The 25,497-nt window shown below is 37.9% G+C and overlaps 1 protein-coding gene across 1 annotated transcript in view; it reads left to right on the top strand.

Annotated features, from left to right (window-relative positions):
• The first annotated feature begins 22,441 nt into the window (after positions 1 to 22,441).
• adarb2 (adenosine deaminase RNA specific B2 (inactive)) overlaps positions 22,442 to 25,497 on the top strand; it is a 309,605-nt gene continuing 306,549 nt past the window's right edge. Inside the window, exon 1 of the mRNA XM_023265439.3 lies at positions 22,442 to 22,716. The gene's annotated coding sequence lies outside the window, so the exon portion shown is untranslated. The remainder of the gene's footprint in view (positions 22,717 to 25,497) is intronic.

Genomic DNA, 25,497 nt, shown 5'->3' with positions numbered 1-25,497 from the left:
TACAGTAATGAGGAGTATAAACACATAAGAAGGTGTAAAAGAAACACAGCTACTGCAGTCAGTGTCAGTAGGAAACAGTGACAAACAGACTGTGTGAATGTGTAAGTTAACAAGCTTAATAATATCACTGCCCCATCATTACAGTACAAGTAGATCTGACTGTAACTAGGCTACCATTGTATTTTCCAGTAAATGCATTGCTTAGATGCACTCTTTTCTTATGTCAGACAGTGTTAACTTTATTCTTTCAGCTACAAGTGAACAAATATAAAAACATCATTCAAACGGCTTACTGCAAATCTTATAAGGTCAACGAGTACCAGGCTTTAGTGCTTTATCAGTCTGTGGTCAGGATTATATTGCTAGACAAAGGCCTGCAGAACAATGAAATGACTTTGACATCACTTGCAATCAATGGGTAAATATATATATATATATATACATAAGGCAAGGAAGTGAGTAGATCCCTCCACTGAGAATCTGTATCTCTTACATCTGTGCTCATCAGGGAAGAAAAGGGTTTAAGGTGGTGTATAAAACACTCCTGCACACCGAGCTCCCCGGGATCTTCTATAAACAATGACGCTATTTTCCAGGAGAACTGACTGACCTGTATGTAGAGCTTTAAAAAGAGTTAGTTGTGCAGCATAAGTTACCATGGTGATGAACCCCACTAAGACGTGAACCACTGTTAAAGTCTTGACAATAAATCTCACATGGGTAACTCCTGCCTTATAGTCCAGGCCTCAGGACCTTAAGTCTGAACAATCGCAGTGTTAATAATGTTTGATTTAAAAAGCAAAGCAATGGACATACAGCATGTCTTGCTAGTATTTATTTTCTGCAGCTTTGTCAAATTGGTAATTGATTTTTGCAATGCTAGACTGAAGTATGAATTTGCAGTGAGATGATAAAAGTTTGCAGGTAACCAGTACAGCCCACCACCTTGCTTGTTTTCTGCTACAGTCGCTAGAAAAACATTATTTTTTTTAAGTCTGTTGTTGGGTTTATGGCTACATGTTATTTGAAATGCACCAGTTTGGTTCTCTAGGCGGCATCCTGGTTCATCAGTTCCAGAACAGAACCTTAGATTCCCATAATCCATCTCGACAGCGTTATTAGACCTCCACCTTTCAAATTCTGCACCTCCATTTGGTGACACAAGCTTTCACCTAAAGATCTGAAGTCAAGCCCAGAAAACTCCAGTGGCACCACTACATCATCATCATCATCAGAGTTATTTTCTCAAATTTCCCCTTCTGGTGAAAATCTGATTGTCAATGTGTCCATATGGTGTGTTTTTACATGCTGGGAGACATATCATGAGCTAAATCAGCAGCAAACAACACTTTGGTTGAGAAGATCTACTTGAAACTATAGTGTACTGATGACACAAAGATTAAAGATAACAAAGATCCAGATTTTCAGGATTTCATACACTACTGTTCAAAAGTTTGAACTGTGGTTGCTGGAAATGTTCCTCTGTACCTCTATGTAGATATTCCATTAAAAATCAGTCGTTTCCAGCTAGAATAGTCATTAATACATGTCTAGACTATTTCTGATTAATGTAATGCTATCTCCATTGAAAAAAAAGAAGTTTTTCTTTCAAAAATAAGGACATTTCTAAGTGACTCGAAACCTTTGAACGGCAGTTTACATGGAAAAGCTAAAGAACCAGTCCCACCAACTTGCAAGAGGAAACTTTTTGTATCTTTATTCTTCAGAACTAGTTTTATATATGGATGAATTACTCCGATATTGCCATTGTGTAATGTAGAGTAGCTCTACACTGCACAAAAAAAAAAAAAATAGAAATATGTAACATGCTACAAAGGAGCTTTTAGGGGTTTAATTAGTAGCTAGAGGGAGACTTTAAAAACTACATTATACTGCTGTTTTCTCAGGCTGAGCACTTTCTCCTTCTGATGAGTAAACTGGACTTCTGGTGTAAAATAATTGGACACAGTGCCACTTCAGCTAACCCGGTGGTGTTTGATGAGAAAAATGCTCCCATTATTTTTAAAACTTTTTGTTTTGGAAGGCAGTGACAAATTTGTAGGACTATCGGGTGGAGCAACACAAAGACTTGATCAAAACATTTGTCTAAAAGCAGAGGTTTATGCCATCAGAGTGATTTGAAAGATTCTATTCTGACTTTAGTCAGTTTAATTCTCTGTTTGTCTCCATCGAGCAGTTGTCCCTTTAGTGTCTGCTTCAAAATGCTGCTGCTCGTCTCTTAACAGGGAGAAGAAAAGCTGATCACATAACTCCAGTAATCCCTCCACTGGTTTCCTGTCTGTGAATAAATAATTATGGAATTTGTAAAGACATGATCACAATGAACATAAAAATTTTAGTTTTTCTACTTTTAATTAAAAAGATGTATGCAAAATATATCACATGAACTTCAAAAGTCCATCAGTTATATAGTGACCCACCTGCTACTAGTCTTAATTTAGTTTTGTCTTTTACTCATTGTTTCTCTTTATTTTCTAACTGTACAACACTTTAGTACGGCAAATCTTGCTTTAAAATGTGCTTTATAAATGTATTTAACTCTGATTTAGTTTATTATGGTAAGTGCATTTTAACCCTAAAACGCATACTAAATTAGCCTATGAAGTCGTTCTTGTCGCTCTGTCTTGATCTGATTGAATAAATGACACTCAGCAGAGGACTGGAGCTAGCAGCTCTGACCCATTTACGTCTGTTGTTACTGAACTTTCTTTTTGCGCTCGCATTCTACAAAAGACAGCATCTTTCCCAATGTGTTGCAATGTCACAGGATTGTTTTGACTGACCCGTCCAACTGGTGCGGATGCTAACAATAACTACAACAGAACCGCCTGTCACAGTTTCCGCCAATGCTGGATTTTGCCCTGGGACCTGTCTAGCCTACTTTCACAAGAGCAAAGCCCGTCTGTCATAATGCGTTACAGTGAATGATGGCTAATCTGTTTTTATGCTGCAATATTGGCGAAGCTTTTTTCCCGCTCCAACTTAAAGGACCAGAGATGGGGTGTATCTGTCTCAGTATCCGATCCATGCTCATGTATGCAGCCTAACCTCTATCGCTCCCAACTATAAATAACCAAAAACTCTCCCTAATGGAGTAATTTACACACACTCTGCCAAAGCCATTGACAGGACTCTCTCCTGTGGCAAATGTCTGGCATTTAACAAATCGATGACATGAGTTATGAAGAGGAGCCGGAGCCTCGCTGCCTCTCCATTCTTCTCAATAACAAAAGAGGAAGTGCATTAAAAACTAGCATTGATGGGTTGTTGGGAGTTGCAGTCAATGAGCTCTCAGAGTTTAAAATTAAAAGGCTCTTAGGGTGAAAATTGTTTTCTCTGGTCATCCGTCATGTCGTGAGTGGTCTTTTTCATGGTGATTAATTAGAAACTAAAAGGGTAAAAGGAGGAGAGAGGAGGAGGGAGGTTAGAAATCCAGTTGTTATAAAAACCTGGTGTACTTATCCTGCCCAGTGGTGAGTTAATGACAGCAGCTTTCGCCTTGACTAAGTGTTATTGCTGCAGTCCATAATTTCATCTTGAAAATGGGCAAGGGAGTGGATCTTCCTTATAGTAATTGAGTATTGATTTGAAAATAAACAGCAGCGAGACTCCCACCCAACTGACAGACCCATCTTTCGGATGGAATCGACAATAAATGGGCCCCTGGTTGGAGGGAAAGTTATGGATCAGGATGATACAGTCAAGCGCGCCTTTCCCCCTGCGATCTCTCTTCCAATATATATTGGATTTTAGATAACCCATTTACGAGCCCTGTCATCTAAAACCTATAGTTTTGAGCAGGCAGATGATAAGTTAAAGGTGGGACTTTGCACAGATCTCTGCGGCTTACACTCCCAGATGTGTTTTTTGAATGCATGTATCATACAGGAAACAGTATCTGGTACAATACCGGGATGAAACTGCGACATGACTAAAATGAAATGAGATTCCGAGGCAGTGTTAAGCAAATGTTTGATGTCAAACATAATGTATGCTCTCATAAATGCAAAGTACATCTGTCTAGCCGTGGGCAAATACCTTTATCTGAGTGCGAGGGGGAGAGAGTGGTAATGGTTCAACAGCTCAGTGAATCGACATAATACGAGGAGTCTAACACTTATGTCAGGCCGGCCGTTAACCTCCACGTAATCACTGTTGAACTGTGCTCACACGCCCAGCGCTCCACCCCCAGCTCCCCCCTCTGGAGACCCCCGCTCGGCGCTAACGACATACAAATGTGCTATTCGTTTTCATTAGCCGCCACTTCACTTTTGATTCAGGGGGAGCAGTGGAGCTGTGTGGGAGGATGGGGGAGGCATGGAGGCAGGGAGGAGGGTCAACGTGGAGGAGTAACACGCTGCTCTGCAAAATGACCTCTAGGTTCCTATCAGGCTGCAGAGCAGATTAACAGAGAGATACGGGGCTCGGTTAATTCCAGCGGCTGCCCTCACAGTGCTGGAGGTGATGTCAGGAGGTGCTATTGTATTGTCATTCACACCCGTCTAATGACTCCTGATTATCATTCACATGCTAATGCTTCATTTGTTATCGGTGTGACCCGCGTCGGGCGCATTATGAACCCTTATCTGTATTTATCTTGTCAATTATTGATTGCCTTTTCCCTTCGCACGTCATTATTAATTTGACGTGCTGTGTCAAGCTCACTGTTAATCATATTTAAACAGATATGGGGAGATAAAAATCAATTTTCCATTATCCTTGAGATTTTTTTTTCTTTTTTCATATCCATCCGGCACTGCGGAGGGGACTTGAGAGATCGGTTATGCATGACTGAGCAGATCCAGAGCCATGCAGAGTAAATAATCATCTAATGTGAGTTTAATGGGAAAGCAGTAAAAAGATGGAAGCTGTGTTTTGAGTTTTTCTCAAGGTAAGATTATATGACACTGTTCTCCTTTGAGATCTTTCACTGGGCTGCTGTTGTGGCAAGTTCAGACCCAGGTGTTATCACTGCTCCTGTATGAATGCTGCTTCTGTCATTTCAGAGATGTCCTCCTTATCTCAACCATCAGCACTTACTCTAAGAGGCTTTACAATATCACAATTATATCTTATACCAAATGAATCAGTTGCGAACAAGCATTTGAGAAAAAGAAACTTCTCTTTCCCTACTAACAGAAGCAGGACAGAAAGACAAGAAGCCTGAGGAGCTATTACCCAGTGGAAGGTAATGGCGCGAGGCGCGGCAGGATACAAATAGCTGAGGAAGGGCAGTTCACCCAGATAATGGGGTTGAAGGATTCTGGCATGGCGAGATTCATGTACAGACAAGGCTCCTTTGATGCAGTGACATTGGAGAGCCCATAAAAGCCGTTGTATAAAATACAGAGGTGTTACTCCGAGCTAATAGGAAACGCGGCTTTTTGGAGGCAGATTTAGCATAGCCTGACACGAGAGACACAGAAACACTAATTGGATTCACTTACCTGGGTTCAATAAATGAACACACAGAGATCCATCAGAGGGGACAGAGTTAAGACTGGGGGAGTAACACCGAGTTTACTGCACACGTCAGTAGCAAGCGTTAAACCCGGAAATGCTTATTCAACACATAAATCACATGTTTTATCTATTATGTATTCTATACTGAGTAAATTCTTACATATTTGAAGTAACTACTGCAAAATATACAGAATATAGCCCTTTTGTGCTGTACAAGTTGTGTCCTTTTCCACAGTGTAAGCTGATCCGTTCCAACCCCACCGTGTTTGGAATAGCACCGCCATCTTCCAAGCATGATATCCCGATTTTCCTAAGTGGAATTCTGAATAGATGGCTGGTTTTATGCCTTTGGGAATCAACAGAAAGAATGACCTGACTGACTCTATAGGCAGCCATAAAAGCACTGCAACCAGTCAATGTTCGTGGCTGTCCTACATTTCTGCCCTCTGAATGGTTCCCCTGTCTCGACCAGATGTATCCTCCTCTACCTCCTCTTCTTCCTCCTTCTAATTCTCTTCTTAATTTCTAACTTGTAGTAGAAGGAAAGAGGTGTTGCCTCTGAAGCAGCAACAGGCTGATACTCAGCATCTTATAATCATCATATGATGATCAAATCATGGCGTCAACTCAGAACATATGATGCACCAACGTACAGTTAACTGTCCAGCTGTATATAAAATATGTTGGAAGTAGTTCTGCTTTGTTACCCCATTAAAATACTGCCTTTATGTTAATGCATTTGTAAAAATAATCCAATAATGTGATAGATTGGACTCTTAATTTAAAGGGGGCCATGTTATGTGACGATCGGCATACGTTCGTCCATCTGTTTGTCTGTCTTTCTGTGCGCAGCATTATTTAAAAAATGAAGCATTGTTGTAATGTTGCTAACAGACAATCAGACAAATGTACACCGATCATCACATAACTCCGCCATTCCTTAGAAGAGTAACTACACATCAGTTTGTCTGTAAAGCTCAAAATAGAGTTATAAAATATGTTCATCATCAAAATAAGGTGTATAAATTTAATGTTATAAATCGTGGCTTATTTAAACATTGAACAAACACAGATCAATGTTGTATTCATTAGGACTCCTGTTTCTGGATTTTGCAAGAATACAAGTCCAACATTGAGCCTTCTTTTTGCTCTGGTTTTCTCTTTTTAAATTCTTTGTGATAAAATGATCTTTTTGTCTGCTAAATGCTTCACTCTGATCACCAGTTAGCAACAACTGCCTGTCGTAGTTGAAAATGTTGCTGATGACATCAATTAGGTTGAACCACAATAACAAAGTTGTGGACAAACACTCTGTAAGGTCCATCCATTATTTATGTGGGTCTGATTCTGCACATGATCTCTGACACATTTGATTTATCGTTCATGTAAGAAATATTGAGTAGAGCAGCTATAAGTAGTTAAGATTTAAATTCTTGCTTTGTGTTTTAAGTCTGGCATATGTGAGTCTCAATCAACAGACTCAGCTGGACTTTGATTAATCACAACATAAATTATGTTTGTCAGCCACGAAAGCAATATGTGACAATGTGAGTTTACACCTCCAAACCCAGAGCCTCTCACAATACTAACACCAGGAGACTGCTGATTTACTTGGCTTTCAGTATGGCTTCCTAATGAGGGACTAATGAGTCCAACACCTCTGTGCTGGTAAAGCTCTGTCTTAAAGCTCTCTGCTGGTGGACAAATGCTACATGTATGATTTCCTTCACACACAGGAGCTGAGGCCTGATTCTTCACGTCTGCATCCAGCCAGACACTGTTTAGCGATGCTGTCAGAAAAGCTCTTTAGACGGACTAATCTTTGGCCCGCTGACAGCTGTGTCCTCTTCCAAAATGAACACAAATTCCCTCAGACCAGCTTCTCCTCCGGCTCAGATCAATAAGCCTCTGATAAGCCAGGACACCTTCCAGTAGCTGCAGGGCGTGAGGGGGGCTCTGACATATCATGATTTGGGCTTTAATTACTTGGCACATGCAGCTCACACCAATGCATGTATAAATATGGCTTTGTGTGTGTGTGTGTGTGTGTGTGTGTGTGTGTGTGTGTGTGTGTGTGTGTACATGCATGTGTGTGTGTGTGAGGCAGTTATCCATGTGACTTATTTCATGACTTGGTGTAGTGAGCTCCAGCAACTGTTAAAGTCAAACTTTTTTGGGTGAAAAAATAAATTTTCCATTATACGATCAAATTTACAGTATATATTTTAATACATGTTTGATTGTTTATTGATGTTTGTCTTCAAAAGTGCTGAATTCTGATTAAGATATTCAGTAATATAAAAGTTAACATTGACTCTTGTGCACTAAAATGTGTCTCAAATGTTCTGCATGATGTGGATCCAAACATTTCTCGGTTGTCCTGTTTAATTGCAGGTATTTGCATGTTGAATTCTGAAGGGATCTTCACAGCAGTTAGGACTTCATTGTTAATGTAATTCAGGATTCCATTGATTCAGCTTTTCTTTTTTCAGTAGTTGTGTAAATTGGTCATCTGTGTGTTGATATCAGGCTTTGATTCAACATGTGAATGTGTCAACTGGACCACAGTACAATAACACACAAAGTTAAAAAATCATTTGTTCACTCAAGCAAACGTATTATCAGCTAAATTAACTTAAAATGAACTCATTAAAAGCTTTGTTTCTGGTACACTGAAACCACTTTATATACTGATCAGTAGATTATTCCGCAGATTCTTCGACTGGTGGAGATGATTAATAAGAAAGAAAAGAGGAAAAAAACAAATTTCCTTTGCACATATTCGTTGTAATTTGTTTACTGTCAGTTATTTTTAATAACAGATCATTTGACCTCTGTTTGTCTGTATTTTAAACAAGATGCAAATAAAATAAAACCTGCACTCCCAGTCAAAAGTTTGGACACACCTTCTCATTCAATGCTTTTTATATACTTGTATTATTTTCTACATTGTAGATTAATACTGAAGGTTAACACTTTTTTGTTTACAACTTAATTCCATATGTATTCTTTCAAAATATTAATCTACGATGTATAAAATAATTAAATAAAAACCATTGAATGAGAAGGTATGTCCAAATTTTTGGACTGGTAGTGTAGGTGAGAAGTTAAGAGGAGAAATCACTCTTATGTGGTACTCATATTTGTGTTTTATTATGTAACCTCATCATGTTTGCAAAAAACACTAACGTAAATATTGCGACTGAAGTTGTGAAATGAATATCATGGGGTCAAAACTAAAACCTTTCAGTCTGAAATGTTGTGGAGTACAGGATAAAATGGAAACTCCAGAGAAAAAGAAAGTAGAAATTAAGTACATTAACAGGGATTGTGCACTTAGTTCCACTACTATGAGGCTTTAACAAAGTCCCTCCATCCATCCATTATCTAGACACCACACTAATCCACTGGATGGTGCTTAACAAAATATTGAACAGGAAATATTTTATTACTATTGCTATTCTTCTTCTTCTTCTTCTTCTTTTTCTTCTTCTTCTTCTTCTTCTTCTTCTTCTTCTTCTTCTTCTTCTTCTTCTTCTTCTTCTTCTTCTTCTTCTTCTTCTTCTTCTTCTTCTTCTTCTTCTTCTTCTTCTTCTTCTTATTATTATTATTATTATTATTATTATTACTATTATTATTATTATTATCTTGTCTGTTGTCGATCTGTTGGGCCTCAGAGACATGAGTGTTGACAAAACCCAAAATATAAAGATGCTTCAGTGTAAAATAATGTGTCGCTCCAATGCTAAATAAGTTGAGAGAAGAGGAAATTTGATGCTAAACAAACATCGCATGTTGTTTATTTAATGTAATTAACTTGTCTAACTTAAAATTTGATCTAAAAATGTGTTGCCTTCAAATTTTCAGTTTTCCAATTGTTTCCATTAATATAATGAAAAATGAGATGCTGAAATGCACAAAACAAAAAATACAACTTCTCCGAACCAGACTCTACAGAGGACCACAAGTTTCATGGAAATAATAAACAATGTTAATTAATTTTAAAAAATTAATGGGGAAAAAATGTTAGAATACTGTATAAACTGTTTAAATACAACCAGATGCAAATGGACTAAATTATAAAATAATTCATTATTTAATGTTTTACCTTTTAAAATATATGAATAAATTAAAAAAATAAATAATGGAATTTCAAAATCTATTTCATAATACTATTTTAAAAGAAGAAGAACAACCTAGTTGTCAAGATAATTACCACTAGTCTCTAATAAATACCAACCAAGTGCTTTTGAGTTTGAGTTCAGAGCAGTCAGTGAAGTTTTGTCATTTTCTGTGTTATTGCAGGGTGGTTTAATGCTATTTCTTCCATTTTAGTGCACATGGAATACCATGAGATGACTATTCAAAGAGTTTGTTAAATCCCTGGGCTAATTTGCATTGTTTTAATTCGTTTACCAGCTCAGGCCTGCGGTGTCATGAAAGGCTAAAAGCAGAGGCCAAAAAGAAAAGCTAAATGACTGAGAAAACTGGAATAATTAATAGGAAAGCAGGGAAATGCAAATGGGAAAGGGCATTGTCCTTTCAAATGCTTGATTAAAAATTTTAATTCAATATGACAATTCAGCTATTTATTACTCTTTTTAAACTGTATTTTCAGAATCAATTATTTATGAATAAATATATTTTTAAATGGTGTATTTATGGACTGTTATGTGTTGTTGATTTTAAAAATCTCTTTTTAATTTGATTTATCTATTGCTCATACAAAATTTAACTAAAGAATTACAACCTTGTAGACAAATTGATTAATGCCTGTTTTTATTATACAATGTGTTATTAATTAAGTAAATGTTTTTGTACTATTTCTATGACGCCTGTGGTCCTCCATAGTTTCATCTATCTCACTACTTTGTACCATGACCACTGTCTATGATGCTGATTCTGCCAAAAAGTACAGTTGTCCATGTACAGTATACATTCAGAAATGTGCAAAAAAAGGGGAGAAAAAGCTTCTCTCATGGTCTGAGTGAGGAGCCACTCCTGAGCCCCAGCATACATGATCCTTCTCAGCAGACACATATTTAATTTGTTATCTCTGCAGCATGCTGCAGGCCTCTGGCTAGCACGGTGGAATGAGAAATAAATGACACGGGGGGAGCGAGCCCGTCGCTCTGCCAGCCCACAGGCCTTCACATAAATAGCTTTTAACATGGGGATCAATAACGTTAAGTTGTGATTAAATAGATTATTACATTGAAAATTAGCCACCGCAGGGGCTAACACGTGTTTATGGACAACAGAGAGGAGCCTGTTATGCTCTTTTAGCTTGTAAAGGAGAGCTTACAGATGTTAGGAATCTGCCAGTGGTTTGTTTCAGAGCTAAATCATACCTTCCTTTGCAAATGTTGTGAAACCTTGGGCAAGGATTTGTGAATCAATATATGCGTGAACACCAGATTCATCTCTTTTCTTATCATGCCTTTCCATTTAACCGCCCTCAGAGAGAGTTTAAAACTGTGTGATAAAATCTTGTCTGTTGTCTTTATGCTTCTTTTTCATCATTATCATTTTAGCTTGGTTGTGCTTTTTCACCAAAGGTCAGTTTTAGGCTCCTTACTTTCCTCTCTGGGCCACTTTATTCAGCCACATGAAGACTCTTTCCATTGCTTGAATGCAGGATTGGGCTTGAGAATTAAAGCTTACAGACCATTTCCAACCTCTGTTTCCTTGGCAAAATACTGGAAAGAGCTAAAATTTCAACAACCATGAAGTCTTTGAAGCTGTACTTGGTTTTAGAGCCAAACACAATAAAGAAACTGTCTTCTGACCTCCTCACTATTTCAGGTCTTATTAACCTTTGTCCACATTAACACTGTCCACCGTAGAATCTTCTCTCATTTCTTCACAGATGTCCTTCTTTTCTGCTTCTGGTCTTATCTTGCTGGTGTAAAGCAGCTCATTAGATAACGGGGCTCCACCAAGGCTCAGTCCACGGGCCGCTATTTTTTGACAAGTAGTTTTACTCTGCCATACTTTTTACTTTTACTTGAGTAGATCTGTGAAGAAGAAACATTACTCTTACTCCGTTACACTGGGCTACACTCGACTCCTTACTTTTTTATTTACCACATTAGATCTGCTATATTTCTCATACAGTCTATGAGCATACAGTATATTTTGTCACTGGAAGTAGTTTGCACTGTTCAAACATAAAAACGTTACCTTTCTACAAGTATTTGTTTCCAAAGCTTTATGTTGTGAAAAACTGAGATTTGGACATTTGTATTTCTTGTGCCTTGACTTGTCATTCCGTAAAGTTGTTGCTTATTTTTGCTATTTTTTTATTTTATTATTTGGAAATACCACAATTTGCACATTATTTTACATTTTTGTCCGTCTGATCAAATCATTTCTAAAAAAAATAAAGCAGATATTACAATCAAACAGTTACTCAGTACTTGAGTAGTTTTTTCATCAAATACTTTTTTACTCTTACTTGAGTAATTTCTTGGATGACTACTTTTTACTTCTACTTGAGTGATATTATTTTGAAGTAACGTTACTCCTATTTGAGTACAATTTTTGGCTACTCTACCCACTTCTGCCGAGGACCTACTACATACAGATTCAGACTTTTGTGGTTTCAAACATAAGAAATCAATCTTGCCAACTTGCATTGTGGGATTATTATTTCTCTTCAGAATCAGGTTTCATCTCCAACATGGATGGCTGATTTAATCTAACGTGCCATGCGCAGTACAGTAGTTTTACAGGGTCTGAGCAGTCCGACGTTAGCAGAGAGGCAGGGACTACATACAGTAGATTCACACATTGTACAATAAACAACTGTGATCAGTGACATCCAAGCCATTTTAAGACTGAAAGGGGTTATTTTTGTAGAAAGAAAATCTAATATGTAACTTCAGTTCATTAGGAGTTTAAACAATGATCAGAGATGAACTTTAACAAAAGCAGAGTTTACAGTTTTGAGACTCAACGTCATACTTCAGATGTTTCAACATTCATGTGAATCAGGACAACATGAAGATTCGATAATTTGGTTCCACCACAGACCTCCTACTGCTCCAGGGCAAACATGGAAGCCAGTTTTCTTAAAGTAGCATGAAGCTAAAGATCTGGCTGCAGAATTTTTAAAAAGGCAGCCTCTCTGCTGTTCATCTCTGCTTAAGGCCAGTAGTTTGAAGCCTGCAGGATACCTAACACACCTGAACCTCTGACTAAACTGCCTTGCATTGTGAGCACCATGTTATGACTAAGAAGAAAAACACATAAAAATGACAACATCTCTGGTTCTGCTGCATTGATTTTGATACTTTTTCCACCCAGCAGTCCATCAAAAGTCTCATATTAGAGACCTTTTGACCCCATGTTTTCCTGTTTGTAACCTAAAGGTCCTCACTAGTATCTCTATCTAGACCTGAGAGCATGAATGAGCACAAGAGCTTCTAGTTTTTGAACCAGCTTGTTGCCACATCTTAAACTGAATATTGACAATTTTCATTCTTAAAAACACGGCCTTTTATTCCAGTATTTTATTGTGATTTCACTGGTGCTTGTGTGTATGTCTACTGATGTTTATTCGTGCTTTTACTGGTTTTGCACAAGCGTACTTTACTTATCACATGCCGCAGGTTGTTTTCACTGAAGCCTTTCATGCTTTGTTTCATCAATAGACTCTGAGTAGAACATGTCTCCATTCTTTCAACACTGAAACCAAATTTGTTTTACAAGGCTAATCCATTTCTGACAGCTCTGCTTATTCTTCCAGCATAATAGGACCCCGAGTCCCTTTCCTTGTGTGCGTGTGCATGTGTGTGAGTGTGTATGTGAGAGAGAGAGGGAGCTTTTACCCCTCAGCCTTTGCCAAATCCATTTGACTTCACACAGAAGTTCATTTATTAAATCTTTAATAGGCCCTTTCATTATGTATGCGTATAAAGATCATAATAGAGATGTAAATTAATGAAATTCTGCTTTCTTACAAAGCTCATGAATCTCCATAACTTTGCTGTTTCAAAGAAAACCTGCTCCAATCGAGTCTGATGTTTAATTCACATGAAAATGTTCATGCAGTTTAATTAACTAAATATGATTTATCTCACTTGCCCAAACTTCCAACACAGTCATTATGAAGATACAGTGGTGTTTAGCAGCGTAGTAGCAGACTTATTGATAAAAGTAATTAAAGAAGTGCTGTTGTTTTGGCGTTTTCACAAGTTTAAAACAAAAAAAAAAAATGTGGAGGTGAAGCACTGGCGTATACTTCACTAACTGATCAAACTTCCTCTCAAAAGACCAAAATAGCTCCGGTATCATCTGCCCTGCAAGTGGAGGAGAAGTGGTGTGGCATAATGGGAAGTTTTTAAGGAGGCGAGTCGGTGTGCTGATAAGTGGCAGATAGAGGTTTTACACTTGGCCGGAGCATATCGGTAATAGCTCCAGGAGCAGCATGTGTATTGACTCCAGTTGAGGAGATGGAGGAGCAGGAGAAAAAAAAAAGAGGAAACATTTCTGTGCGCGGTTTGAAGAGGGTGACGCCCAGCTTCTGGAAGAGTGGCGGCCTACAGGGAGGAGTATCTGCCATGGAACAGATGTACCAGTCACACAGGCTGAGGGCGCAATCACACCTCCCACTTCTCTCTCCTGTTTGGGCAGGTGGAGATCAGACTCTGGCACATTCGTAGATTTATTCAAGTTTGCGTTGTTGTGCAGCTAAAATAGAAACAGCAGTTAGTAGAAGTGACAGGACTCATTTTTGTCTTTCATCATGGAGATGATAGAATTATTAAGCTCTGATTGATCACAGCAAACAGAATGATTAAAAGGATTCATAGTGGCTCAGAGGGTCACAAAAATCAAAGTATTTCTACCTCTTTTGAGCATGAACATGTACAACCAGTTCAGTTCCAATATAACCATTTACTACTTGGTTTGTGAGGTTTTCCATTAGGACTAGTACCTCTCACCAGGTACTATTTTAGTACCCACTAGGCCGGGGTTCCAAGCTAGCTGAGTCGAGCCGATAATGTGACATCTACAGAGTGCAGGCCACTGATTGGACATGGAGTGACGACACACCAGAGCGACTCCTTCACAAAAACCAAACCCACCAATTAAAAGAAAAAAAACTGGCAACAGCGATGGCACACATTGCTCTTCACAGAACTGAAGAGCAATGTGAAAAAATGTATTTATTTTAATCGACCGAGCAGCAGGTATAGATCACCTCGCTGTCCTCCATTGTTGTGCTGCGTTTGTGTTGCACACAAATGACGTTAAGGGACTTTTGGGCCGCTGTGCTATGACGACTCCACCCACGATGAGGTGGTACTCAATTGTAATGGAAAACAACCTAAACCAAGTCGAGTCGAGCCGAGTAGGTGTTAGTGGAAAAGCACCTTTAGATTTACTGTCAAAGACTGAAGACAGTCAGCATTAACTCAAAACCACTGCCTTTCCCTAATCTCAGCTAAGTGTTTTAACCATAAAGAAGCATCAAAATGCATCTGTTAGAAGTAAATACTGTATTACAAGAATATTTTAAATAAAACAAATTTAATGCACTTTGAGAAATCTCTGTGTATGAACAGTTGTATGACTGAACATTTTAAATAAGAAATTGTCCACAGAAAATGATTCACCATGTATTTACATTTGCATCAACTGCATTACTATCAGTTGTTGTAGTATGTTTATTTGTGTTTGTTATGTTAAGAGAGAATGTAATGAATGAGCAAACATGGGACAAAACAGAGATTACATTTTTTTTCTCTAATTGTAGTTCAGTATTTTTTAACCAGGTAATAAAAACAATAAAGAAAATAAAAAATATCACAGAAGACTTGTTTGAATTTAAAAAATTCTTGTCATTATACGTGCATCATTAATGAACAGAAAATTTCAATTTTTTCACTCTGGGTGTGATATTGACAAAAAAATGTTGATGAATCTTGAGTTTAATTTTTTCAGTTAAACAGAATACTTAATTTTTTCAGTTACTGTTAAAAGTCTAGGCAATAAGCTGCCAGCACATTTCCTGATATTTTATAGATTTATTTAGCATTTGCCGATTTTCAACTGTAGATACAGTAAAAAACAGAACATGTCCCATTCATTTTTCACTATAGATACACCATTAAATAATAGCAAATGTCCATCTTTTATTACAGGTTTCCCCCAAAATAACAGGAAATATCCTGACATTTAAGGTTTTTTTCATTGTGGGAAAAGTCTACTACTTACTTTATGAAACAAAATCTATGTAATGAGCTGTCAGTACATCTACTGTTATTTCTTAGAGTGTGTGTGAAATGGCCAGTATTTGACTTGATATTTAATTGAATTTAAACTTAAGTTGGAGTGCTTTAGTAACTGTAGGAAACTACAGTTTCGTACTAGTGAGGTGGGACTTCAGCTGTGATGAATTGTGAAGGTAAAACTATTTGAGTGGTTAATTCTTAATCAATTAAATGACAGAAACTCAGATTCTCAACATTACATTGAAAAAGGAATGGTAGAAAAAGAAGTGGCAGGTGTCATAATAACTGAATTCATTCCCTTTCTGAATTAATGATGCTCCTCAGTAGGAGTGAACACTTAGTTTACACTTAATTGGATCCCTGCCCTGTTCAATAACAGCTGCCTCTTTTCAATCATTGCTGGAGTTCTAAGCAGTGGAGCAAGTATTCTCAATCGTTATTTCAGTAAAAGTACCAATAATGCAATATAAATACTCCATTACTACTATATAAAAGTGCAAAACATTTAGTAATAAAATGTAGTGAAAGCAAAATAAAGGCGGACTCACAGTGTTCATTAAAAAAAGAAAGAACAAAAAGCATGAAAACATAGTGTCATCTTGAAATCCTTAAACATACTTCAGAGGATTACATTTTCTCATCAAAACTGAGTGTAAAGAGCACATGGCTCCAGTTTTCAGGCTCTGCATTGGTTTCCCTCCTTATTTTAGAATTAATTTTAAGATTTTGCTTTTGGTTATTAAATCCCTTAATATGATGGTTAGATGCTGCCCTTCTGGATTCGAATATTCTGTAACTCTGGTGTCTTAAATGTTCCCCAGAGAAGAACTAAGACTTGCTTAGATACTGTAAGGTTGATCTTTGGTCCTCACCTCTGGGATTTTTAAAGTCTCTTTTTTGATGTAAAGCATTTAGAGTTGGACATGTTGTATTAACTATGCTACACAAATAAAAGTATGATTATTAATGAAGTTAAAGGTTAGGTTCTTCTGAGTGATATTTCATTACTCTGCCAAGGAACACAGCTATGAGATGATCGGCGTACATTGTCTGTTTGTCTGTCTGTTAGTAACATTACTCAAAAACAGAATATCGGATCTGAAGGAATTTTTCAGGGAAGGTCAGAAATGACACAAGGACCAAGTGATTAGATTTTGGCAGTGATGCGGCTTATAGTCTGGATCACAGATTTGTTAAAGATTTCTGTATCATTGCAAGATAGCGGCACGGCGTCACTGTAACCATGACAATGAGTGAACACTACGTCAGCTGCCTGCTGACGATCACATGATTGCGATCCTATTAAAAATCGATCACTGCGGACTTGTCAGGACTTATCCGTTGGAAATGATACAAGGAACAATTGATTAAATTGTGGGGGTGTTCCTGAGTCCCATCAATTCCCGGCGCCCGCTACATATCACATGATTGTATCCGTACATAACGTACACATGCATAACACACGCCTGTGGTCAGTGCAACGTCATTTTGTTTGTGGGTACATCTATATTAAATGGTCACATTCTATGTTGTCATGATTTCTGATCATCAGTAACTGATAAACAAATGCTGCATTTCTAAATAAAAAATCCTGCATTTCTGACAATGCCATATGGGGGAATGAACAGCCTTGGCGGAGTACTGTGCTCTCTGAGTGCTTTTCTAGTTTATTATGACATCATTAGATTGTCAGCAGCATGTTACTGTTGTAGCTGCAGTAGGTTTGAACTACATTGTAAACACTCTTAAATACATCTGAGGGCTCAACACATGATTCACAAATCTGTTTTGTTAGTCTTTCTTCAAACTTAGATTTTTAGTTATGAATTGCTTGAACATTTATTGAACATTTATTGTGTGAAAAGTTTTGAGTGAAATAAATTGGTTGAGCTGTTAACGACTCATAGACATCAGAAATATGACCCTGACTTCACACAATGACATGAATCCCTCTGTTCTTTCAGTTGAGTTTCATACCCTATGTTTTGTTGTGATTATGCATTGTTTAGCCTTATTCCTCCACGAGTCAGCCTTGTGATGACTATTTACCATCTACCTTTCAGATCTAAAAGAAGTAAGTAATGGTTCTGTATGCAAAACAGTTGCACAAAGTTTTTGTGCAGTGTTGCTAGGAAACTATAATAATAAATGCTTATTATCGTGTAGATGTGCTGATTTTCCATCTAATGCAGGTCTTTGAGTTTACTTGTTGGTAAGTTGGTTTGTGCTGGTCATTCATTAAAGCCCCCCATTGCATGGTGTGCTTAAAGAGCACTGAGACGTTGTACCAGTATGTTTGGTTCCTGTGTGTTTTATGCTGCTGATAATGTACATGTGGCGAGTCAGTGAGGTCAACACTCTTTACTACTAAATGGCAGCTTCATGACTGAAATACTGTCCACAGTTTTAATGTTAAAACTCTCTTAAGCCTTCATCATAGTAACTTGTGGGTGCATACATGGACAATTACAGAAGCCATGGAGTTCATGGCCACTTTCCACATCTGCAAGTATCCAAAACTAGGGTCCTGTGAGTGATATAAATTTTGTCAACTGCCCCCTCCATTTCCGTGCAGCATTTAAGTCATCATAGCCACTAAACTGTAAGGTAGTAGTGTACATGTACCAAATTCATGGATGGTGATCTACTATGACAAGGAATGCATTGTAGAAATTAGCATAATTTAAAGACGCATACAGTATGTCCTCGGTTTACGACATTCTCGACCTATGGCATTTCAGGGTTACGTTGCCATCTCCCATAAATTGATTAAGAAAGTCTTGTTCCACCATTCCGACATACGGCATTTGCGATGTTAAAACAAATTTCACGCGGGAACTAGTAGGTTAGCGGAGTGGATGAAAACGTCGTCACGTTGCAATATACGAGGAAGACTGCTTTGTTTACATTGGCTGGTTATACGCCGTATATGTCACAGTATGGGAGTTCCGACTTATGGCAAAAATCGACTTGTGTTGCGAGGTAGGAACAGAATTCCGGCTTAAGTCGAGGACCCCCTGCATAAGGTTCAGCTAGGATCTGCACAATGTAAATTTTGTCATCAAGTCGGCAAGAACTCACAGCTAACTTTCAATGCTGACAGTTGCATTGCCCCACATTATCAAACAAGGGAAAGCACACAAGGCTCTGTGGATGTTCCTGAAAGTCTGCCTGTGATTTTACAAAGTGTTAATGTAATTTTTCCTGAGCAGTGGGTGAACATAGCACAAGATATCTAGAGAACTGAGAACATCCCATACAAATCAAAGCACCTCCAAAGCATCAACTACTACAATTACCACTCTTTAATTGGTGTGATAGAAAGGTGCAGCACAGTCTCTCCTCATAGCAAACATTTGTTTTGAGCACTACTTGTTTTACTGAGTGTGTGTTTGTGTGTTGTTTTACAAGTGTGTGATTGCATTGATTGCAATCACAAATTCTGGGTTCCACCTGTATTAATGCAGAGGAGTCAGAACCTCACGAACTTTGGAAGATGATGAAATTTACATCACACAGATCCTTGTGGACATGTGGAAAGTCACTGTGCCCATTCATGTGTGTGTCGGCAAGGAAGTATCATCCTGGTTTTGGGGAGATGACAAAAATTCAGACCCTTTTGTACGTACATTTTATTGAAGTATAACTATGGCCTAACACAAAAATTTTTTTGTTGGTTTGAACCCTTCACTTGGACAAAAACAAGATATAATATGTTGCTTGCAGAGGACTTTAACTTTGGTCAGGCCCATGCTAGCTGTTTCACCCCATTTCTCATCTTTATGCTAAGCTAAACCAAGGTAACCATCATCTAACTGAAGGTTAATATTTCATCTCTTCCATAACTCTTACCAATAAAGCAAACAAACCTATTTCCTAAAATGTCCAACTACTCCTTTTAGTTCAACACATTTGTCGTTTTTTTGTATTTGATGTTATTAGAAATTCAAACTAAATACGGTTAGCTATCACCACTGATCCAGTTTTACATCCAACTGAGGAAAAGCTAAGTATCTCTCTGTTGTCTACAAACCGGATCACCTCAACACTGCACTCTCAAATTGTGTGTAGTTTCCAGTAATTCCTCTTCAAGTTTTTTAAGGTCTGAAATGCATAAATGAGTTGATTAAAACTTTTTTTTCCTCCTCAAAACTGCAAACATTACAGTCAGCACTTCATCTCGGGGCCTTAAGCACAGCGTCCAGAAGTGCAGCCATTTGCACTTTTTGTAAGCTTTATCCCCACCTAGTTATTCTAAGATCTGCTGCTAAATTTGTCCCTCATTCCCTCTCCCTAAGCTTAAGCCGTCAGCCCAGTAATACAGCTTCAAGAGCACATCTCCTACCAACTTATTTATTTATATATGTGTCTGCCTTTGGTTAAGGCCACCATACTGCTGGAGTACAGCACAGTGTGAGATGAAGAGGCAGAAATTCTGCGTTAGTTAACACTGTTTAAGTCTCTGTGGTGTGGCTGATCTGTAAAGCACCTTATTTGATGCCAGCCAAGGTCATTTTGATAAGAAAAACCGCAAAGTTTCCTGCATTTGCATATAATTATACCTTGTTTTGACAATTGCAGATGGCAATAAACCTTCATTATTTTAGCATATTATTGGCTAACAGCACAGAAAACTATCTGGAATGTGGAATTCTTCTCTCTTAGTAAAACAAAATACCATTCTTTCCGTTTTAAGATGCTCTTGCATCTCACACAGCTCTGTACGAGTTCCAATTTGTGTGACACTCCTGAGAGAAGATATTTTAAATAGTTCACCAGGAGTTGAAATGTTGAAACTCTGCTTCACTCACTTCTCTCATGTTGTTTGTTATTTCTGATGAGCAAAGGATCCGTTTGTTCCTGCAAGAGCACACGTATGACACCTTGTATCATTTTAGCCTCACCATCTTCACAGCTTTAAGTTTTATCCTCACCTAACTTTCAGTACCAGTCCTGATTGCAGACAATTGTGTTTCTGTGTTTTACATCTCCTGTCGCTCTTCCCTCTGTCAAAAAAAATAATAAAAAAAACAGTGAGGTGATATTTGGATAACTGCAGGCTGAGAGGTAGAGCACCAGACTCCACCAGAGCACCTGCAGTCAGCAAAGGGGAGGGATGTCATGAAGTGTCAGCCGGCATCACATCACGTTTGGCTCCCAGCAAAGTGAAGGTCTCTGGCCAGATCAGTTTATATAATAGACAGGATGAAAAACAGCAACCTCAGTCAGATGCAGCCTGTACACTTAGACACAATGGGGACTACATATGTGTGATGTTTTCACCAGCGATAAAGCCATTTCAGTATGAAAAGAAAAGCATCTTGGAGGGATTGTAAACTTGCTACAACTACATAATCCACTGCAAACACAGCCTTTACAGGTGAGCACATTTTGGAGCTTAAAGCCAATAAATGGTTCTGTGCATGAAGGGATGAACAGAGAGTCAATCAGCAACCAGTGATATTCCCAGAGGTGTGATAAGAAGCAATCCAAGGTGCCAGACTCAGGGTGGGGACATAAAGTCATTGCACTGCTGTGATAGAGAAATGTGGCCATTAAGCCAAGGTTATACAATAATTACTTATATAAGGGTCAGTCCAGAATTGGAGGACATTTTATGTCCCACCCATCAAATTTCAAATAATCCATGTATAAAATACTAAAACATGCAGTTATTGTGTAAATGGTCTTGTCCTGAGACCAAATCTAAAAAAAAAAAGTTTGAAAATATTTTTTAGAAATACCAAATAAGTCTTGAGTTCCCCCTAAAATGTCATTTTTCTCTTTTCCCACCCCTCCTGATGACCAAATTGAATCTCAAATAAAACAGTTAAAATGAAATTTAAGTCTCCTTTTTTGGTATAATTTTTTTTCATTGATGTCCCTTGTAATTGTGGGAACTTTTTTTTTAATCAACACAATATTTTGAATTCTAATTATTATGCATGGAACGTGTGTCCCACAACAACCCTGTTACCATAACCTTTTTAGCTGGTAGTAGAAGAAGAACACAGTGAATCACACATGAAACGCTGGAATTAACATCATCAAACAGTTTTCCAAAAGAGCAAAACTATGTCCTCTCTTCTATTTTCCATATTTTCATAACATTGTCAGCCTTGATTGAATGTCTCACTCTACCTCATGCAACACTGTTATGCATATAATCAGGATAAGACAAATTATTTTTTAAATAAATAATAAATAAATAAAATGAGATATGAGTGTCAAACTTTCATGATTCATTTTTTTTGTATTTAACAAATGGAAAATTCCCTGTCAGTTTACTTTTTGATTTTCAAACGTGTTTATATTTGTGCTTTAGAACTTGATAATTGAACAAAACAAAACAACAAAACATTTAATTTATTTCTGGTGTGTGCTTGGACTGTACCATTAGCACCCATGTCTGAGGGTGTGTGTGTAAACAAACTAATACGTTAACGAATGGCCAAAAATAAATAAATGAAGACTAGGTGCCTGAGTAAAGAAAGTAAAGATAACATTATTTTAATAATGTGATACAAAATGTACAGTCATTGATATTTAATTAATGCCTAATACAGAGTGTAGCTGATAAATTATTGCATGATTAGATGCAATAATGTGACACCCGGTCACTAATGGTACAGTCCAACCACAAGCATAAAACGCGGAAATACAAAATTTGAGTCTTTTTTTTTGGATTATTTAGTTCTGGAGCAACAAAGCAAACATGATAAGTTGAAAATTAATGTACACATTTGCTAAATCAAGGACAACGATAATGAACAAATGAGTGCGGCTTGTTCCTGCTGCATTTAGTGACTTTAAAGTCAGACGAAGCCCATCAGGTCACAGAATCCAACAGGTAACCAAAGATGCTGCAACACCTGTGTCCGCCATTCCGTTCCCGCCCGACACGACCCTCTGGGTGGAAACTGCAACTCAACTTTTCAGGGTGTTTTTCTCGCAGAGGAGACTGAAAACGCTGGTCCACTTCACTGGCCAGGTAGGCTATCCGTTTGCTGCTTGTGTGCCATGCTATCATTTGGGTTTAGTGTAGCCAGAGGTCGCTGAAGTAGTTTTGTTCTCGGTAGACCGGAGCATTTCACGTCGTTTGCCGGATGCTACTTTTGACGCTAGTTGACCTTTGCTTTGCCAGCTGTTAGCCGTTGCTGAAGTTAATGCTCCTCTTCTTTTAGTTGTTGTTGGTGTATGTTTATGAATGTATGTTCTTCACTTACATATTGTCTGAATATGGTTAATTCGGATATGTGCAGCGGCTGACGTTCCCTCAGGTTTTTGCATTGTTCTGTGTCCTTTCTATTGCTCAGACCCATCCTGAGTTTTCTGTATATTATGTATTACTTTAGGGATGTAAACATGGCTGTCAGCAAATCTCACTTATTATTTAGTTACACAGTTTTTTTTAACCATATTAAACGTAGTTACTGTCATTTTTCTCCACATACATGCAGGGGGTGTAGTTAGGAAATGAACACAATGGTGGCTCAGCCCAGCTGTCATTACATTTCAACCTGACTATTGCATCTTTTTCACAGTTTATAGAATAAAAATGAATATGAAGTAAAAAGCACTTAGATCTAAGCAAAGCAAGGTTATCGCAATTTTCTCTTTCTATACCTAGCACATGATCTCCATGAATCAAAAATGAATATTCAGGCACAGTTAGTAAGTGTTACAGCATTTAAAATAATAATAATAAAAAAAACAGTGCTTCTTTCATGGGTTTTATGCATCCTCCCATGTATTTGTACAAAATGTTTTTACTCTAAAAAGTGCATTTATGTGTCACCTTGCTGTATTTTCTTTGACATCTGTTACATTTAAACGGCTGCGATGGGTTTTCTTGTTGTCAGCTGAAGCTCCTATCTGTGCTCTGATGGTCATCTGTTTATGATGGTAAATAATGTTTCAGAAGAGGACGTTGTCAGCTGAAAGCCATGAATTTGTTATTTTTATCTGCTCATGTGAATAATTATCTGCAGCTAGCTGACATGTAGCTCACGGATGCAGGTGGATGGAAGAGTTTGGATTGACCCCTCTTATCTCAGATGGTATATTATTGCTGTGGTTTGAAGCTCTCAGCGGGGAAAGCGTGGTTTGTGCTCGGTTCAAAGAAGATTCCACATAGTGACTGCAACTGTTTAAAATGTGTTTTTGGATGGTTAGTGATTACTGTCACGCCCCAATTTCTGTCTTTCTTCATTTTCTGCATTCACGCTGTTATTTGTTCCACAAACTGACGACAACTGACAGGCTGACTGAAGCTGAGCTGCCACTGGTGCTGTTCATTCTTTATTTCATAAGCAGGCCCTAACCTTACTGTGTTACTCTGTAATCTCAGCTGTGCTGAGCCTGCAGTGTCCTTGATATGAGAGACCTGAGATAAACTGCTAAGGTCGATATTAGCTCATTGTAAATATATTATTGTTTGATGTTTAACAAGGAATGTCATAGATACGTTTGAGTTAATTTAAAACAGTCCCTCCCAAAGTTAGCCAACCAGAGACTAGTGGCATGTATATATTTTTTATTAGTAAAAATGTCTGAAAACCTAATTTGAATATTCTTTATCAAAAGACAGATATTTTAATTTACATTTATTGCTTGATTTCATAATAGTTTTTATCAACTTTTAAGTATTGATATCAGTACTAGGGAAAAAAAATATTTTTTAATGCTCTCTGTAAAGCGTTTTGAGACAATTTGAACTTAGGTGCTATCTTTGTGCATTTCCAAATTTATTTATTTATTCCTTCTTTGCTTTATAACCATATTTCTATACATATTGATTTTAGTATTTCTTTATCTATTTATTTTTTCCGTATTTATTCATTCATTTATTTATTTCCTCATCTTTTTGTGTTTTAACATTTTCTCATTGATTTATTTCAGTGTTTTTATATAGCTATATGTTTATTGTATTGGTGATGCTGGTCTCAGTTTAAAGTAGGATTGGTAATCAGGATAAACCAAACAGAAGCTAATGATTCCTATCATACCTATTTGACACAAGTTAGCAATAACCGCAAACAGTGGATTTTAGTGTGGTTCAGACCTCCTTGTTAAAGGTATGGACTAGGGCTGGGCAATATGGCCTAAAAACAAAATCTCAGATTTTTTTCACAAAAAATCCCGATTCACGATTTATCCGATTTTTTTTTTTTTTTTCCCCCCTACCTAATCTCTGCATGCCAGAGTCCAGTCTACTTTATGCAAATAAGCTGCAGCCCTCTCCAGGTAAACACACCAGATCGCAGCTGGAAATGCGCAGCATGTGGCATGCTGGTCCGGTTGCAGTGTGTTTCCAGCTGTGATCCGGTGTGTTTACCTGGAGAGGGCTGCAGCTCATTTGCATAAAGTAGACTGACTTCTACTTTATGCAAATTGCATGCCACGTGTGGAGATTCCACGCATCGTGAAACTGTCCTCAAACTTCTAAACTAGGTGTCAGTGACCTAAAACGAGGACAGATTCAGCTGCTGCACACATTATTTCTCGCTTCAAATGCTTTCAGAAATACTTTTCGCTGACGTGTTTTTTGAAATAAAAGGGAAAATTTGCGGCCGAGCCGCTGTGTTTATCCAACGTGTCTGCAGGACTGTCCAGCTGAAAGCTCGGTCACGTGACCACGTAGCGGCCTGCTGTTGCTCAGCGCTGTCATGTGACCATGTTGTGGTCCGCTAGTGACCGCCATCCGTGCGATTTTCAGATGTGGTGCGTTGCCTTGCGGGAAAATAGCATGTAGTGGACACGCGCCTTTAGA

Source organism: Amphiprion ocellaris, chromosome 22 (assembly GCF_022539595.1).
Source record: "Amphiprion ocellaris isolate individual 3 ecotype Okinawa chromosome 22, ASM2253959v1, whole genome shotgun sequence".
Lineage (NCBI taxonomy): Eukaryota > Metazoa > Chordata > Actinopteri > Pomacentridae > Amphiprion > Amphiprion ocellaris.
The sequence above is the reverse complement of the archived record's forward strand: the minus strand, read 5'-3'. Positions and strand labels throughout refer to the sequence as shown.